The sequence below is a fragment of the Dama dama genome, chromosome 12, assembly GCF_033118175.1.
Source record: "Dama dama isolate Ldn47 chromosome 12, ASM3311817v1, whole genome shotgun sequence".
In the NCBI taxonomy this organism is placed as follows: Eukaryota; Metazoa; Chordata; class Mammalia; order Artiodactyla; family Cervidae; genus Dama; species Dama dama.
Window position 1 is genome coordinate 35051387 of NC_083692.1, and position 18267 is coordinate 35069653.

The following is an 18267-nucleotide window of genomic DNA, read 5'->3' on the forward strand; positions in this document are numbered from 1 at the left end:
GGGCAAAAGCAGAGTTGACAGGAGCTAGGCTCAGACCCACCTGTCAGTCTTAAAGAGAAGCAGGGGGCAGTTGTAGGGGGAGGTGAGGGGAGAGTATCTAAGAAAAAGAATCAGACTTAAAACCTATGGTAACAGTGCTATAGCTTTATAAAAGCCCTGAGCCTGGAGAGTAAAAAGGGCAAAAATCCAGCCTCACAGCAAATTTAAAATTAAAAATAATCCCTTAATATCAAATATCAAGCCAGTATTCACATCTCCCCAACTGCTGTGTAAATATTTTTTCAGTCATTCTGTATTGAGAGAGATGTTTATTTCTTGTCTCCTTTTATTTGTCATCCCTGTATCTGTTTTATTATTCAGTTTCTCGTAATCCGTTGGAGAAGGAAATGGCAACCCACTCCAGTATTCTTGCCTGGAGAATCCCAGGGACAGAGGAGCATGGTGGGGTCACAGAATCGGACACGACTGAAGCGACTTAGCAGCAGTAGCAGCAGTTGTAATCCAAAGAATTTGGGGTTGGAAAAATCAGATCGTTTTCTTGTAGAGATTCTCAGTATGAATTTTGTTGATGGAATCCCCACAGTGTTAACAACTTTTTGCTTTGTTTTTGTATTTTCTATTTCCTATAAATTGGTAGTTAAATTTAAAGGCTAGATCAGATTTAGGATTATGACCTCAGTGCAAGACTAAGGCACAGACACCATGGCACATTTCCAAAAGTTCATTTTTTCACTTGGCTGCACCAGGTCTTAGCTGTGGCATGCGGGAACTTCATTCTTTTTGTTAAGCATGTGGGATCTTTAGTTGCAGCAAGAGAACTCTTAGCTGCAGCACATGGGATCTAGTTCCCTGACCAGGGAGAGAACCTGGGTCCCCTGCATTGGGAGCTCAGAATCTCACCCACTGGAACACCAGGGAAGTCCCTCAATGTCTCCATGATATTACCAACTACTGGAGATCTTTGCCTAGACATTATTCATTAGGAGATGCAAAATGGTGATATTCTAAGTCTATCCCTCTTTCTTTCTTAGGTAGACTATATCTACAGAAAAAAACTTCTCTTATGACCTATCTGGCTACCCTGAGATACAATTCATATAAGAAAAGTAGGATAAATGCTTATTTTTCTTTACTTATCAAAATTGTCAAAATAATGAGCTAGCCCAACAGCAACTTTTTTTAATTTTTAGCATTATGAACTCAAAGATTAAACATACAATATTCGACTAGCTTCAATTCCTTATTGTCTTTACTGATGTTCACATTGTCCCCTTTTTTAGTTTTAATTTTTACACTGAAGTGTAACTGAATTACAGTGTTGGGCTGATTACTGCAGTACAGCAAAGTGACTCAATATATACACACGTTCTTTTTCATATTGTTAGATTCCATGTGGGCTATCAAAAGACACTGAAGATAGTTTCCTGCACTATACAATAGGACCTTGTTGTTTATCCATTCCATATATATCAGTTCATATCTTCTAATCCCAAACTCCCAATCAAACCCTCTCCCAGCCCCTCCCGTGTGTGTGTGTGTGTGTGTGTGTGTGTGTGTGTGTGTGTGTGTGAGAGTTAGTTGTGTCTGACTCTTTGTGACCCCATGGACTGTAGCCCTCCAGGCTCCTCTGTCCATGGGATTCTCCAGGCAAGAATACTGGACTGGGTTGCCATTCCCTTCTCCAAGGGATCTTCCCAATCCAGGGATTAAACCTGGGCTTCCCACACTGCAGGCAGATTCTTTATGCTCTGAGCCACCAGGGAAGTCCCTCCCCCTTGGCAACTACCCATCTATTCTCTACGTCCCTGATTCTGTTTCTGTTTCATAGATAGGTTCATTTGTGTCATATTTCAGATTCCACATGTAATCATGTTCATCTTGGAAACACTTCTATACACCTGCTTTCTCCTTTTAACTGTTTCAGAACAAACCTAGATTGCAATTAGATGAAGAGTGAGCCAGGTAGAAACAGTTAAATAATAATTTTGAGGTGGGGGATGGAAATGGTCACTAATGGAAAAAAGGTTTAAAAAAAAAAAAACTCCAGTCAAAATGAACTCAATAAATAAATAAACCAAAACACAGGAAGAAATTTAATAATGTGGAGAGGAAAAAAAAATCAATAAAAACATGAATTCACACCAGATGGTATTAGTTTACCTAACAGTCTGACAAAGATTTTTAAATTTGAACATGTTGAAGCTGTCAGAGTGATAAAGGAATCTTTTTACAAAATAGCAAAAAGGTTATAAAACAAAAGAGAGACTAATGAAACAGGCAGGTGTATATGAAAAAGCAATTCCAAATCTAAGAATTGAAAATTGTAAATACTGCCATGTAGGCTCAATAGACAGAATAAACTTTAGACCAGACAGAAGCAGAAGAAAAACATAAACTGCTACCCTAGTATAAGGCATAGAAAAATAAAGAGAAAAAAACTGAAAGAACAATTAAAATACACAGAGGATAAACTAACAGACTCCAACATAGGTCGACCAAAGGAGAAGAAACTTGATAATAATAGGAGTTATTAATATATTTAAAGAGCTCAGAATGTTCCAAAACTGAAGAAAGATCTGATTCCTCAGATTGTATGTATACTCCAAGCTGGATACAGAGAAATAGGTCTACACTCACAGTGCACACGCACAAACAGCTGCAATTTTAAGAAAATAACTAACCAGACTACTTCACAACAAATGTCCTTAATAACTTAAGGAAACCACACGCAAACACTGGCATCACTGAAATGTTTACAAATCTTTAACTTCATTTGGGGGTTGGGGGAGAGTGAAGACTTCAAAGTTTACTAGATAACCATTCATACCTTAATGTTCTTACATGATATTCACCTATGATTCTAAAAGCAAGGTGTGGACAGCACATAATACTAATAACTCAAAGATTTATTTCAAAAGTATCTACTAAATTCACACATTTTACTACTTAAAAAAACAAACTGAAATGAACAGCAGTGGAATTCTGGAGGAAATACAGCAGAAGCATAAAAGGGAAAAAACAAGAATCAACTCCTGAGAAAGAAATATGAATGGCAACATTAAACTTCCTAAGACAACATGCAAGAATATCTTTATAACCTTGAGGTAGAAAAGGGTTTCTTAAACAAGACACAAAGTATAAAACACAAATCCTGAGAAACTCTACTAAATTAAAAGGTTTAACTTTTATTAACAAAGATACCATAAGAGAATGAAAAAGACAAACCACAAAGTGAGGAAAGACACTTGAAACCTGAGACACTCGATTCCAAACATAGAGACCTCCTATCAGAGAGGAAAACAGGAAGTCCCTGAGATCAACTCAGTCCAGTCCATTGCGCGGTCGCTTTGCGACCCCATGGACCACAGCACGCCAGACCTCCCTGTCCATCACCAACTCCCAGAGTTTACTCAAACTCATGTTCATTGAGTCAGTGATGCCATCCAACCATCTCATCTCTGTCGTCCCCTTCTCCTCCTGCCCTCAATCTTTCCCAGCATCAGGGTCTTTTCCAATGAGTCAGCTCTTCGCATGAAGTGGCCAAATATTGCAGTTTCAGCTTCAACCTCAGTCCTTCCAATGAACACCCAGGACTGATCTCCTTTAGGATGGACTGGTTGGATCTCCTTGCAGTCCAAGGGACTCTCAAGACTCTTCTCCAACACCACAATTCAAAAGCATCAATTCTTTGGCGCTCAGCTTTCTTTATGGTCCAGCTCTCACATCCATACATGACCACTGGAAAAACCATAGCCTTGACCAGACAGACCTTCGTTGGCAAAGTAATGTCTCTGCATTTTAATGTGCTGTCTAGGTTGGTCCTAACTTTCCTTCCAAAGCGTAAGTGTCTTTTAATTTCATGGCTGCAGTCAACATCTGCAGTGATTTTGGAGCCCCCAAAAATAAAGTCTGACACTGTTTCCCCACTTGTTTGCCATGAAGTGATAGGACCGGAGGCCATGATCTTAGATTTCTGAATGTTGAGCTTTAAGCCAACTTTTTCGCTCTCCTCTTTCACTTTCAAGAGGCTCTTTAATTCTTCACTTTCTGCCATAAGGGTGGTGTCATCTGCATAGCTGAGGTTATTGATATTTCTCCCGGCAATCTTGATTCCAGCTTGTGCTTCATCTAGCCCAGTGTTTCTCATGATGTACTCTGCATGTAAGTTAGATAAGCAGGGTGACAATACACAGCCTTGACGTACTCCTTTTCCTATTTGGAACCAGTCTGTGGTTCCATGTCCAGTTCTAACTGTTGCTTCCTGACCTGCATACAGGTTTCTCTGGAGACAGGTCAGGTGGTCTGGTATTCCCATCTCTTTCAGAATTTTCTAGTTTATTGTGATCCACACAGTCAAAGGCTTTGGCATAGTCAATAAAGCAGAAGTAGATGTTTTTTGGGAACTCTCTTGCTTTTTCAGTGATCCAGCAGATGTTGGCAATTTGATCTGTGGTTCCTCTGCCTTTTCCAAAATCAGCCTGAATATCTGGAATTTCACAGTTCATGTACTGCTGAATCCTGGCTTGGAGAATTTTGAGCATTACTTTACTAGCGTGTGAGATGAGTGCAATTGTGTGGTAGTTTGAGCATTCTTTGGCATTGCCTTTCTTAGGGATTGGAATGAAAACTGACCTTTTCCAGTCCTGGGGCCACAGCTGAGTTTTCCAAATTTGCTGGCATATTGAGTGCAGCACTTTCACAGCATCATCTTTTAGGATTTGAAATAGCTCAACTGGAATTCCATCACCTCCACTAGCTTTGTTCGCAGTGATGCTTCCTAGGCCCACTAGACTTCACATTCCAGGATGTCTGGCTCCAAGTGAGTGATCCTACCATTGTGATTATCTGGGTCGTGAAGATCTTTTTTGTACAGTTCTTCTGTGTATTCTTCTCACATCTTCTTAATATCTTCTGCTTCTGTTAGGTCCATATCATTTCCATGCTTTATTGTGCCCATCTTTGCATGAAATGTTCCCCTGGTATCTCTGATTTTCTTAAAGAGATCTCTAGTCATTCCCATTCTATTGTTTTCCTCTATTTCTTTGCACTGATCACTAAGGAAAGCTTTCTTATCTCTCCTTGCTATTCTTTGGAACTCTGCATTCAAATGGGTGTTATCTTTCCTTTTCTCCTTTGCTTTTCGCTTCTCTTCTTTTCACAGCTATTTGTAAGGCCTCCTCAGACAGCCATTTTGCTTTTTGGCATTTTTCTTGGGGATGGTCTTGATCTCTGTCTCCTGTCCATTGTCACAATCCTCCGTCCATAGTTCATCAGGCACTCTATTAGATCTAGTCCCTTAAATCTATTTCTCACTTCTACTGTATAATCGTAAGGGACTTGATTTACGTCATACCTGAATGGTCTAGTGGTTTTCCCTACTTTCTTCAATTTCAGTCTGAATTTGGCAAAAAGGAGTTCATGATCTGAGCCACAGTCAGCTCCCGGTCTTGTTTTTCCTGACTGTATAGACCTAGTGGGCAGGAATCTGCCTGCCAATGCAGGACAAAGGTTCAATCCCTGGCCCGAGGAGATCCACATGCCACAGAGCAACTAAGCCTGTGCACCTCAACTACTGAGCCCTTGCTCTAGAGCACATGAGCCACAACTACCAGGCCCCGTGCACCTAGAGCCCTGTGCATTGCAACAAGAGAAACCACCACTAGGAGAAGATAACGCACCTCAACGAAGAGCAGGCCCTGCCCACCACAACTAGAGAAAGCCCATGCACAGCAACGAAAACCGAGCACAACCAAAAATAAATTATTTTTTAAAAAAATAAAGGAAAAAACCCAACGGTCATTTCTGAGAAAAGGAAACAAAAATGGCCAGCAAATTTCAGAAAATACATCTCCACTCTATAAGCAAAAATGCAAAACCCACAAGATGTCAATTCATGCCCAATCGGCTGTCTGACTTTATTATTTACCATCATTAGGTCTGGTAGACCCTTAAACAACATGGGGGTAAAATGTGAGGGTCTGATTCACAGATTTTCTTCAATAGTAACTACCTCAGTACTACACAACAGATGCCAAACCACAGTTTGAGAGGAACAGGGGATATGGAGGGCCAATTATAAATTATAGGATGAATTTTGACTGCACAGAGGGTCAGCATCCCTAACCCCCCAAGATGTTCAAGGGTCAACTATATAGGCAAGAATGTGGAGAATAAACTGCTACTACAATTATACTGCAAGACAACTCAGCACTACCTAAAGCTGAAAATGAACCTCTCCTACAATTCAGCAGTTCTGCTCCAAGCGAGATATAAGGTCCAAAACATTCATTCAAACTGCTAATCTCAACACGTTAGTAGTTAACAAAAATCAACTTAGTAGGTCTTGATTAGCAATCATACTTTTAAATGAAATGAACTAGCAACACATAGGGTTTTTCCCCCAAGAAACTTAGTTATATATGTATATATCTGATAATGTATTGAGTCTCATAATGTGAAAGTTATTTGTTATTGTAAGTAAAAACAAAAAAATTTTTTAAAACCACCTAGAGACAGTACAGATGCAAGTGCACCCACAGAGCCATACAAGGTATTCATAACAGCATTGCTTATAACAGTAAAAGAGGACTGGAAACTACCCAAATACCCATCAACAGATAATAAATTAGAAAATACACATACAATGAAATTCCACGTAGAAGTGAAAGTGAATGAATCAAAGTTATATATAACATGGAAGAAAAATATTAGGACAATAAAGTTGAGGGGGAAAAGGAAGTTGCAAATAAACTCATACAGAAGAATCCCATTTATAGTGTTTAGAAAGAAAAAAAAAATACAAAAAAGGATTATACACCACAGTAACTGAAACTATACCCAGAAATGAAAATACCAAATTGTTATGAGAAACATGATAAATTCACTTCACAGAAATCATGTTCAGCCACCTGAGACATCCAGGTTATGAAAACTATGTAAAATAATTATAGAACACATTTCAAATAAACATGATTTCCCAATAAAGTAAACAAGTACAGTCCAAAAGCACATAAATCCAACCTGTGTGTGGATTTTTAAAATTTAAGGGAACAAGTGTTCAACACCACATCATTGAGAACACTGGGGAGCTTTCATTGTAGCTTGTTCAAATTTATTTCAAAGATAAATAGATCTAGACATATGCAATCACTAAATAATTTATGTACATATTTCACTTAGAAAACTTACTGATCAATAAGATTAACTGGTACTAGGCAGAGAAGTATTTTTGCTGAAATTCGTTTTTAAATTTTATTTTCCATCCCACTCCCAAGAGTCAACCTGAAACCCTTATTCTTAAAGTCTCACTTTACATGGCATTCCATGTAAATCAACTAATCATGCTAATGGAGAAGGATGGCACAAATGACAAGGAAAGCAGAAGGCTCAATGAGTCCCAATCATTCTCAAACATCAGACAACAGATTCATTCATTTTTAATGCCTGAAGCAGGCCACCAAAAGCTGGTGCTCTGGGACAACCTAGAGGGATAGGGTGGGGAGGGAGGTTGAATGGGGAGTTCAGGATGGGGGGGGAACACATGTTTACCTATGGCCGATTCATGTTGATGTATGGCAAAAAACCATCATGGTACTGTAAAGTATTTATCCTCTAATTAAAATAAACTAATTTTTTTAATTAAATCTGGCGAGCAGTACCTAAGTACCAGAAACATAGTTCGCAGTGGTGAACAAGACAAAGTTTCTGCCTCATAAAGTTTATATTCTTACAGGTGAAGCAGATATCAAACAAATAAATAAATAAGCATATATTATCAGTTCAGTTCAGTTCAGTCACTCAGTCATGTCCGACTCTTTGCAACCCCATGGACTGCAGCAAGCCAGGCTTCCCTGTCCATCACCTACTCCCAGAGCTTACTCAAACTCATGTCCATCGAGTCAGTGATGCCATCCAACCATCTCATCCTCTATCGTCCCCTTCTCCTCCTGCCTTCAATCTTTCCCAGCATCAGGGTCTTTTCAAATGAGTCAGTTCTTCGCATCAGGTGGCCAAAGTATTGGAGTTTCAGCTTCAGCATCTGTCCTTCCAATGAATATTCAGGACTGATCTCCTTTAGGATAGACTGGTTGGATCTCGTTGCAGTCCAAGGGACTCTCAAGAGTCTTCTCCAACACCACAGTTCAAAAGCATCAATTCTTTGGCGCTCAGCTTTCTTTACAGTCCAACTCTCACATCCACACGTGACTACTGGGAAAACCATAGCTTTGACTAGAAGGACTTTCATTGGCAAAGTAATGTCTCTGCTTTTTAATATGCTGTCTAGGTTGGTCACAGCTTTATGATATTAGATAATAACTGATAATGCAATGAAGAAAAATATAAAGCTGAGACAAAGACATGCATTTTGGTGATCAGGGTTGGCCTTTCTGAAATAACCACTGAGCAGTGCCTACAAGATCACATGGCAGTAACTCATAATGCACATACATAGGAATTAAGACTGAAAAAACTTCTTATAAATTAAAAAGATCATAGTCTACCTACTGCTTTCTATATAAAATATTTTATAGCACTTGGTTTTAAGTAGCTTTTACTATTTTCTCTCCTTGGAAAACTTTAGGTCCTCAAATTTAAGTCACTAGCTTTCAGAATTAATCCTCTAGCTCCAGGGGAAAGAAATCTTTATAACCTTAATGCAACTTTATAATACCTAACAACAGACAACTGCACATGGACAGTGTTTCTTTTCTTTCCAGAAAACATTCTTATAAAACAGCTCAATGGATGAGAATGGGCTCTAGAGTCAGAATATCTAGTTCAAATTCAGGTTCCTCCTTTTCTTTGCTCTGTGTCTTTGGACAAATTACTTAACCTGCCTCCATTGTTTCCATCAAATACCATCTATCGCATAAGGCTGTGGAGAGGATTCAATATGATGCTATACATAAAGTATTTACAAAGTCTTAAACAGCAAATAAGCACTCTATTATTAGCTATCACTTATGTAGCAACTACTAAGATAAAATAAGCAAGGCAAATGAGTCTCAGGCAGGTAAATCTACACATACAGTAAGTGGTTTTAAGAAGCAAAGCCAAATTCAAACCCAAGTTCTTCAGACTCCCTAGCACCCACACTTTATCCACTTACACCACACATTACACAATTAAAGAACTGAGCAATAAGAAATTTGCATAGAAGATTAGAATTAATAAGGTCTAAGACCTGCAGGTCTCCTAGTTATTACTCACTTTCAGACCAGACTGTTTCCTTGGCAACTTAAGTGATTCATATATAAGAATAAATAATAACCATCACACATTTTCCAGTGAGAATGTAGCACATCATCCAGTCTCTTGATAGACAATGTAATTACTAAAAATCATATAAGTTCTGATAACTAATTGCAGATGTCACTGAGAATCAAAATAAAGAGATGTGGATAAATGACATTCTCCACTAGTAATGGTAGGCAGCTAGGATCCTGTGAGAACTACTCAATATAGAAGCTATCTTAAAGGACCTCTCACTGGATTAAATGACATTTGTCCCCTTGGTTAAAAATACAGGGGATAGTGTCTACAGAAAGCTAAATGCTCTGGCTAACAACCTACTCACTTATATATTTTATTTCTACAAATCGATTAAATGACAGAATAAACATCAAGCTTTCATTTCTACAAAACTAAGTCAAATCCTTTGGAAGCCTTTAATAAGGACTGGAAAAACCTATAATAATTTGTAAGTTTGAAAGTTTCATTTTACTTTTTTAAAAAAGAAACAATACTAGAAATCATAGACAATGCTCTTAGGATATGATGTATAGAAAAAAGAAGAGGAGACCTCTACTCAAAGACAAGAGACTGATCCAAATAAAATGAGACGCAAATAAAAGTAACTGCTTCAAGTTAAAACCAAGTGCACAGATACCTTGAGTTCTTGCTTTAACCAACTTTTTAAATGACCTAACCAATGATCCTAAACACATAGGACAGGTAAGAAGGTCTCCACCACACTCCAACATCCCTTCCTCCATCAAGGTGTTCCTAAAGGTTTCCAGCCATTTTTCTTGTGCTCTCTGTCTGCACACAGGAAAGGAGCAAACTGAAAACCACATGTGTCCAAAAATGAGATATGCATCACAGTAAAAAAAAAAAAAACAGTAACCAAAAAAAATAATTCACTTGTAATAAACAAATCTTTAAAAAAAATCTTCATTGAGATTATGTTATGTACCAAGCACTGCCCTAAACCCTTGGTGTTGTTCAGTTGCTAAGTTGTGCCTGACTCTTTTGCAACCCCATAGACTGCAGCTCGCCAGGCTCCTCTGTCCCTGGGATTTCTCAGGCAAGAATAGTGGAGTGGGTTGTGATTTCCTTCTCCAGGGGATCTTCCCGAATCACGGATTGAACCCATTTCTTCTACATTGGCAGGCAGATTCTTTACCACTGAGCAACTCTTAGGATCCATCAATAAAGAAAACAGACAAAAAGCCCTGTCCTCATAGAGGTTACATTATAGTATATCTGGGAGCAGAGAAGAGAGACAATAAGCAAAATCAACAAGTAAATTTTATAGCTTGCTGGAAGGTGACAACTGCTATGGAAAACAGAACAGGGTACAAGGATCACAAGTAGGGAAGTACAGCTTTAAATAGGAAAGCAGACTTCTGAAAAACATTTCAAGAGCAGATATGAAGGAGACAAGTGAATGGGTCACAGAGATAGCTCACAGAAAAAGTGATTCAAGGAGGGGAAACAACCAGCATAAAGTCCCTAAGACAGTCAGTGGGACTGGAGCCAAAAAAGCAGGAGGCAGAGCAGTCGCTAACTTGGGAAAGGTAAGGGGAGACGGGGAGAGTAGGAGGATTCTGTAAGACCTTGTAGATCATAAGGACTTGGGCTTTTATGATGCACATGGGAAGTCACTGCAGGATTTTTGAAGAGAGAAGAGATATGATCTGGTTGCTCTGCTGAAAAAGACTGCAGACAGGCAAGACAGAAGCAGAGAAACCTACTAGGAGCTTAACTGCAGAAATCTAGAAAAGAGAGAAGACTGGTTTAGACTAGCCTAGTGAGCAAAGGAGGTGGTAAGAAGTGACTTGATTCTGGATATATTTTCAAGATAAGACTGAGCCAAGAATACCAAGTATGAATAAGTCAGGGATGATTCCATTTTTCTTTTCACTTGAATGTTGGACAGAGCTGCCATCTAGTAAGACAGATTAGACTACACCTTAGGCAGGTTTAAAGAGGAACATGCAATTTTAGTTTGAGTTTACTACTTCACATCCAAAAGAAAATTCAGAATAGGTTTTACAGATCACAGGAGTTAAGTCTGGGCTGGAGATATAAAAATGGAAGCCATCAGCATATAGGTATTTAAAGCCATGACATTGGATGAGATCACCAGAGGAATATAGAAAGTAAAGTGAACCAAGAGTTGAGCACTTCAAGAGTGAGGACGAATCATGAAGACTAAATAAGCAGAGTAATTAGTAAGAAGAGAAACCCTAAAAGCAATACCCTGGAAGAAGGGGAGTATAAACAATTCATTTTGTGGTAAGTCCCATGTAGTATACAAATCACTTTGCTGAAACTTGACATTAGGTTAAAGTTCTTAACTGTAGTAAAGTGATAGATAAAATACTAAAATCATAACTTTTTTAAAAGGAAGTGAACTCTTCTTACACATTTCCTAGAAATAACAGATTTCCTATTGGAGTCATTACCGAAATTATTCTTAGTACTATAAGTATGGGCTTTCCAGGTGGCTCAGTGGTAAAGAATCTGCCTGCCAAGCAGGAGACACGGGTTCGATCTCTGGGTCAGGAAGATCCCCCGGAGAAGGAAATGGCAACCCACTCCACTATTCTTGCCTGGAAAATTCCATGGACAGAAGAACCTAGCAGGCTACAGTCCATGAGGTTGCAAAAGAGTCAGACAAGATTTGATACAACTTATTGACTAAATAACAAAAAGTAAACTATTTTACCTATTTTATCTTTTTAAGATAAATCCAATTAAAACCCTATACCACTTTAAGAATTAATTAATTTTAAGAGCCTAAATGGCTTACGCTGCAATCTATCTCAAAGGCTGAGGGGGGGGGGGGGGGGGGGGACATTTAAAACACCAATTCAACAGCCTGGCATGCAAACAGTTATAAACTGCCATTACTCTTCTCTTTCAAGAGCTCAGATACAGAAGGTTAAGTTACATCAAACTCCTTAGTCATGATACTAACGATTTTCCCTCTTTATGCGTAATTTTCTGTTTATAGGGGAAACAAGCTTCTATTCTTATCTAAACCAATGTTTTACCTGTGCTTTGTACATAAACTACATTTTTAAGATTAGAACACCCAAAGTCATGTTCACAAATACTCAAAGAGGAAACAATAAAACTCAACTTTATTTATGCATGTTGTTGTTCAGTCGCTAAGTCGCATCCCACTCTTTGAGACCACATGGACTGCAGCACGCCAGGCTTCCCTGTCCTTCACTAACCTCAGGTCCTTCATAAATGTCATATTGATTACCATTTAATATCTAATTATTAGAATGTTTGCCCTACTAAAAGCAGATTAAGGCCTATAAACTCTGAGGAGGCTTGGAGTGAGAGAATCAAGAAAACATCTGCATCAAGCAGAAGAGTCTGTGATGTTAAAGGATATAGAAAAAACTAAAGTGGAAACAAAATGGTAAATTAATGGCTTTTCATAATGTTGACCCTGATCCCATAACAGTTTTACAATGCTCAATATTCTTTATAATTTTAAAGTGCTTAACATTTTTAAGAAAAAGTTTCATCAGGCTTTGTTATATTTTAAGTTTCAGTATGAATCTCAGAAAGGTAAACAGAATGCCTCACTCTTTAAGTGCACCTGATAGAGACAGTTACACTGCTCAAAGCTGCAAAATTAGAAGAGACATTTCTAATTCAGTGTTGGAGGCAGGGGGAAAGGGATGAATTAATGAATTTTCCTTAGAATCTACAAACAATAAACCCAGTTATTTCTTGTTATAGCCTTGAAGAAGAGCAGGTGGGGGGTCGGAGACTGGGGGTGCTTCTCAGCTAACACATTAAATATGAAAGTATTTATAGCAAGGCATGTCTACTCAAAACAGATCAACTCAAGAGTACTCTGGCGTTATTCTTGGGACAATCATACCAGTCTCAGCAGCAACTAGTTCAGCCAAGCTGGAGACAGTGATACCATTCGCTTGCTAGGTGAGGTAGTGAAAAGAACCACCTAATTAACCAAGAATTCAAACTTCAAGAGAAGTCCTACACAATTTAGGGTGTTTAGTTCATTCACCTCAAGATGTTTATCTTTAGCAGAAAACGGTTGTCTAAATTTCTCAAGGGTTTCCACAAAGCATCTCAAAACACCCCACAACTCTGAACAGTTAACTTCAATTGCAGCTTTTTAAGCAGTGCTTATTAAGATACCCGCTAAGGAATCCTCTCCTGGAATAGGCCCAACCATGAACTTAAGAGTCCTCCTTCCTCCCAAAAGGAACAGCTAGTATTAAACAACCCGTTCCTGAATCTACACAGGGTGCAGCTTAGCTGAGGTTAGGATGCCGCTCCCCACGCTTGGGGCTGCCGGTCTCCGGTACACACATGCTCCTTCACCACAGACGCGCGGGGCAGCACTGCCCACGTCTGATTACCGTACGACTTCTCTTGGCTGCAGGTTTGGTTTTCTGCCGAGGTCCCCGAAGCCAAAAATCTCCTTGTTGGATAACCGAAGAGGGGAGGGAGAATCCGTAAGGAAGACACACCCCTCAGGGAGAGGAAGGATAACTTCCCCCTTCTCCAGGGCGGTCCCCAGATTTTTCCAAACTCTCCCCTCACGCCGCTTTCCCATCCTCAACCGCCCCACTCCGGGGCCCGGGGACAAGCACTGGGCGGCGGGAGGGGGGGCTGAGCACGGACGAGCGCTGCTTCCCCAAGCACCCCGAGAGCGGCGAGGGCTGAAATTCCAGCATGGCGTAAGCGTGGCCCAGGGCCGCCGCCGGGGACACGCTCCCTCCGTCCACCGGCCGAGGAGGCGGTAATCCGCCTTCCCTCCCGGGGGCCCTCACGCCTGGCTAAAAATAGGCTCCTCGGTCACCCCAGGGCCCTCTCCCGCCGGTCTCGCCCTCGGGAGACGTCCTCGGAGGAGGCGCCGCGGCGGAACCGGGGTCGGGCCGGGGCGGCCCGGTGAGGCCGAGAGGCCCCTCGGAGCCCGCCCGCCACGGCAGCCGGGCCCAAGCTGGAGCCCGGCGGCGGCGACGACCCTGCGCCCGAGGCCTACGGCGGGGCGGCGGCGGGTGGTGTCGGGACCCCGCGGCCGCGCCCCCCGCTCGGCGCGGCCCTCCCGTCGGCCCGGCACCCCGCGGCCGGCGCAGCCCTCCCCCCTCCGCGGTCCCCGCGGTCGGAGCCCGGGCCCGGCGCGGCCTGCTCTCCCTTACCCTGTGCGGCCGGGAAAGGAGACCGGGAACACGCGGCGGCGCCGGCACTACAGCCCGGGCCGCCCGCTCCGAGTCGCCGCCGCCGCAGTTGCTCAGGTGCCGTCGCGCCGCCCGGCAGGAAACGGGCGGCTTCGGGGCGGGGCGGCCCCGGCACGTCCCGGCGTCTGGGCCCCGGCGGTGCCCGGAGACCGGCCCCTTAAAGGCACAGGCGTCGCCGCCTCGGCCCCCGCGCGCTCTCCCGCGCGCCCGGGTAAGTCCCAGCGTCCGGCGGGCTCGGGATTCCAGGGCTTTTCTCCCGAGATAACGTCCCGCAGCCAGGTGGAGGGTGGGCGCTCGAGGCACAGCGGAATTCTCTTCGTGCAGGAACCCCCCACCCCCCGCGTCCTTCCCCCAAAGCTGGTTTCGTCTTGCAAGGCCCTCCTACCGAAGCACCACCTGGCCCCCCAGACTGGAATTTTTTTTTTTTTTTTTTTTAACCTTAAGCAAATGGTACTCTATTTCACCCAGCCCGTCCCAGATTCCTCCTCGGAAACCACTGGAAAACGAAATCTTCCGTCCCTCTGTCTCCAGAGTTTCTCTCTGAATTCGTCGGGCAACCCTGGCGTCAAAGAGAGAGAAAAATTTTTAAACCGACCTAAATAAATTGTGTGCAAATACTATAAAGCTGTTGTGTCTGCCAGCCGGTGGCCATTCATTAAGCCCGGGTAAATAACTGGAAGCTGTAACGGAAAGGAGAGGCTGGCCAGAATTCCTGCTTATTACTTTGCTCTTTGCTAAAAGAATGACAGCGATCTTTCTGGTCCACTGGTGAATGAGATGTGTTTATTATTTACTGCTTATCAATTTCTCGCAGAATGCCAGGCATTGTCCAGAACGTACACAAAACACGACAAACTCTCCTCAAATGTTATGAGCGCTCAAAATAATTCAAAAGCTTTTAGAGAGTGGATAGGGATACAAAAAATTAAGACTCATCACTAACACCTCCCCCTCCATACTGACAAAGGAGAACGAGCAATTTTTAAGTAATGAACATCAGAACAGTTCCTATACCGACAGGGTTTCCTTTATATTGACTGGCTAAAAAGGTACTGTACCTCTAATTATTTTTTTGTCAGAGGTTTCTAAAGACCCTCCAAAGTACAAACGAAAACTGAACAGTATGTGGTAGCCTGAGCTGTTGAGAATTCTGCCAATCTTCAGCCGCTGTGTTCTCCAGTGATGCATTCTGTCTTATTTTAACTCCGGAAGCGCCTCCTCTTTTTTCTTTCTCTGTAGGGTTACTCAGCACCTCAGCGGTTCCAATGTCCTCAAAGCAGTCTGTCTCTAAGCCGCGGGCTGTCTCCTGAGCCTGTGATAAAGGATCCAGCTTCACTGAGGAGAGGAGCCATTAGTCTCTTACTACAAAGGGGGGGAAATCTATCATTTCTGTAAAAGGAGTTTAAGGACTCTTGATTAGCCTACCAATCACCGTCTAATTTCCTCTGATTGGTACTAAAGCAGGTTTTAGGTTAGAATTTTTAAATTCTATAATTTTTATGATTTCTGTAAAACCCCAGGGTCATTTTAGAGGCAGTAATTTTTAGGTACACTTGTACATAAGACAAGAAAGGAGCTTAGAGACATGTTTAAGGCAAATATGCCACTTTTTATATACAGGGATCACTTATTTTTGTGTTCTGCAGTTTGAAACAAAGAAGTGTAAATGTATCAACTATTCCAACTTCTCCGAGTTTTTGAACTTTGACTTTTTAAGAGGGAAGTGACTGGGTGCTTCATTCCTTCTTATAAGCTTCATATTTATCCACATCAAATCAAAAAGATTTATTAGAAATGTTATGCATGATAAACCCTGTTAGGAATTAAGACCTACCCTCAAAGTTTTGAAATATAATATAATTAACTATAATTGAACATATAATTAACCTTGGTTGCTGCTTACTACCCTCAGTGTTACTGAAACAGCAACTAACTTGCTAAAAAGGATTAACACTCCCAGTATCTGAGCTATATCTAGCTGTGACAACTTAGAAAATAAATTTTATTGAAAATGATAAAGTGTAACACTGTTAACTAAAGAGTATTCCCCCACCTCTATTTAACAAAGTGCAATTTATTGGAGAGTGCCTTCCAATTTTTAACACGTAATAATTCTTTTTTCTAATTTTGGAAAAGCTTTAAAGATGCACAGTACATATCTCTCTAGTAGACAGGGAGAAAGCAGGCTATTCCTGTTTTGGCTAGGGAAGACTTCCCAGAAGTGGTGAGTTATATAGAGATTTGAGTAGTACATGAGTAACAGATTACATCTCCCCAACTTCACCAGTGAAGGGATGGCAGAGAAGAAACTATAACAGAAGCATTTCACAGAACTAAAAGTAAAAACAAGATTCCAGGTCCACCTTTTCCACCCAAACAATGGAGTGGGGCCGTTCATACAGACAGCTACAACTGCAGATCTAGAAATAACCAGGTATTCTAACAAAGTATCTGGCACTTCACTGCTTATCAGAGATCTGCATTGTTCATGTTCACATAAAATCTCTTCAAGCATATGGCATTCAAATTATCTCATAACAGACTAAAGGTGACTGTGAATCATTTGCCACTCTTTGCATGGAGAGGTAGATTGTCCCTCTTGATTCTGAGGGGGCTCTGTGACTGACCTGACCAACAGGGTATGCCAGAAGTAACACTGTGTCAATTTCTGGGCCCAGACTGTAAGGCAGTTTCACTTGCTGTCTCTTGGAACCATTGATCTTAAAGCCCTAAGCTGCCATGTGAGAAGTCCAGCTACCTCTTTGCGGAGACCATGTGGCAAGGCCTTGAGACTACAGGGGGAGGAAGAGAGGACCAGCTGGGCACAGCCTTCCAACTGCCTCCACCAAGGTGCCAAACATATGAAAGTAGACTTGTAGAAACCCCAGACCATCCATGCCATGAGCTAAATACCACAAAGTGATCCCAGTCAGTACTTTATGGAGCAGAAAAACTACCCAGCCAAGCCCTGCTTGAATTTCTGACTGTATTTAGTTTTTTATGACTTTTGGATAGTTTGTTATACAATAATAGTTAAGCAACACATCTTTCTTCCATTCCTAAATAGCTGCAAGAAATCTTATAGTCTTATTTAAGCAGAAGGGCGTTTCCACTGTGCCTGTCCAATCCTGAGACATAACTGGGGCCTTTGCAGAGAAACTTGGGCAGGATTGATTAGGGAGGTAAAGCTACTTTTGTAGCATGCGTGTGTGCTCAGCCACTCGGTGGTGTCCAGACTCTGCCACCCCATGGACTCACCAGGCTCCTCTGCCCGTGGGATTCTGTAGCCAAGAATACTGGAGTGGGTTGCCATTTTCTTCTCCAATGGATCTTCCCGACCCAGGGATCGAATGTGTGTCTCCTTCATCTCCTGCACTGGCAAGCAGATTCCTTACTGCTGAGCCGCTAGCTCAGTTAATTAGTATTAGTTGTTCAGTAAGCCCTAAATTTTAAAATGTGGTCAACATGAAGGCAACTTAGTCACATAAAGGGGAAAAAAAAGTTGCTCTCTTTCACCACTGCTGTCTGTACAAGCTTCACCCCAAGCAGCTAAGTTGCAGGGAAGAACCTCAGCCCGAGGAATCAGGTAAGAGAACATGGGTATATCAGCATAACCGTCACCACTCCTGCTCAAATAATTCTTAAGAGCATGACCTGGTGAGGGCAGATTAGTAGCAACAAATCAAGCCAGGTCAGCAATATTTGCAACATGCACAGCCTCATGTCAGGTGTTTGAATATAAAACATGCATTCAAAAATATGTGTCCCACAGAATAGTGCCTGCTTTTTAAACCACGCTTCTATTTGC

General features: G+C 41.6%; 1 protein-coding gene across 1 annotated transcript in view; it reads right to left on the reverse strand.

Annotated features, from left to right (window-relative positions):
- Positions 1-14549, reverse strand: part of KTN1 (kinectin 1) — a 109496-nt gene extending 94947 nt beyond the window's left edge. Inside the window, exon 1 of the mRNA XM_061156983.1 lies at positions 14421-14549. The gene's annotated coding sequence lies outside the window, so the exon portion shown is untranslated. The remainder of the gene's footprint in view (positions 1-14420) is intronic.
- Between the last annotated feature and the right edge of the window lie 3718 nt (positions 14550-18267).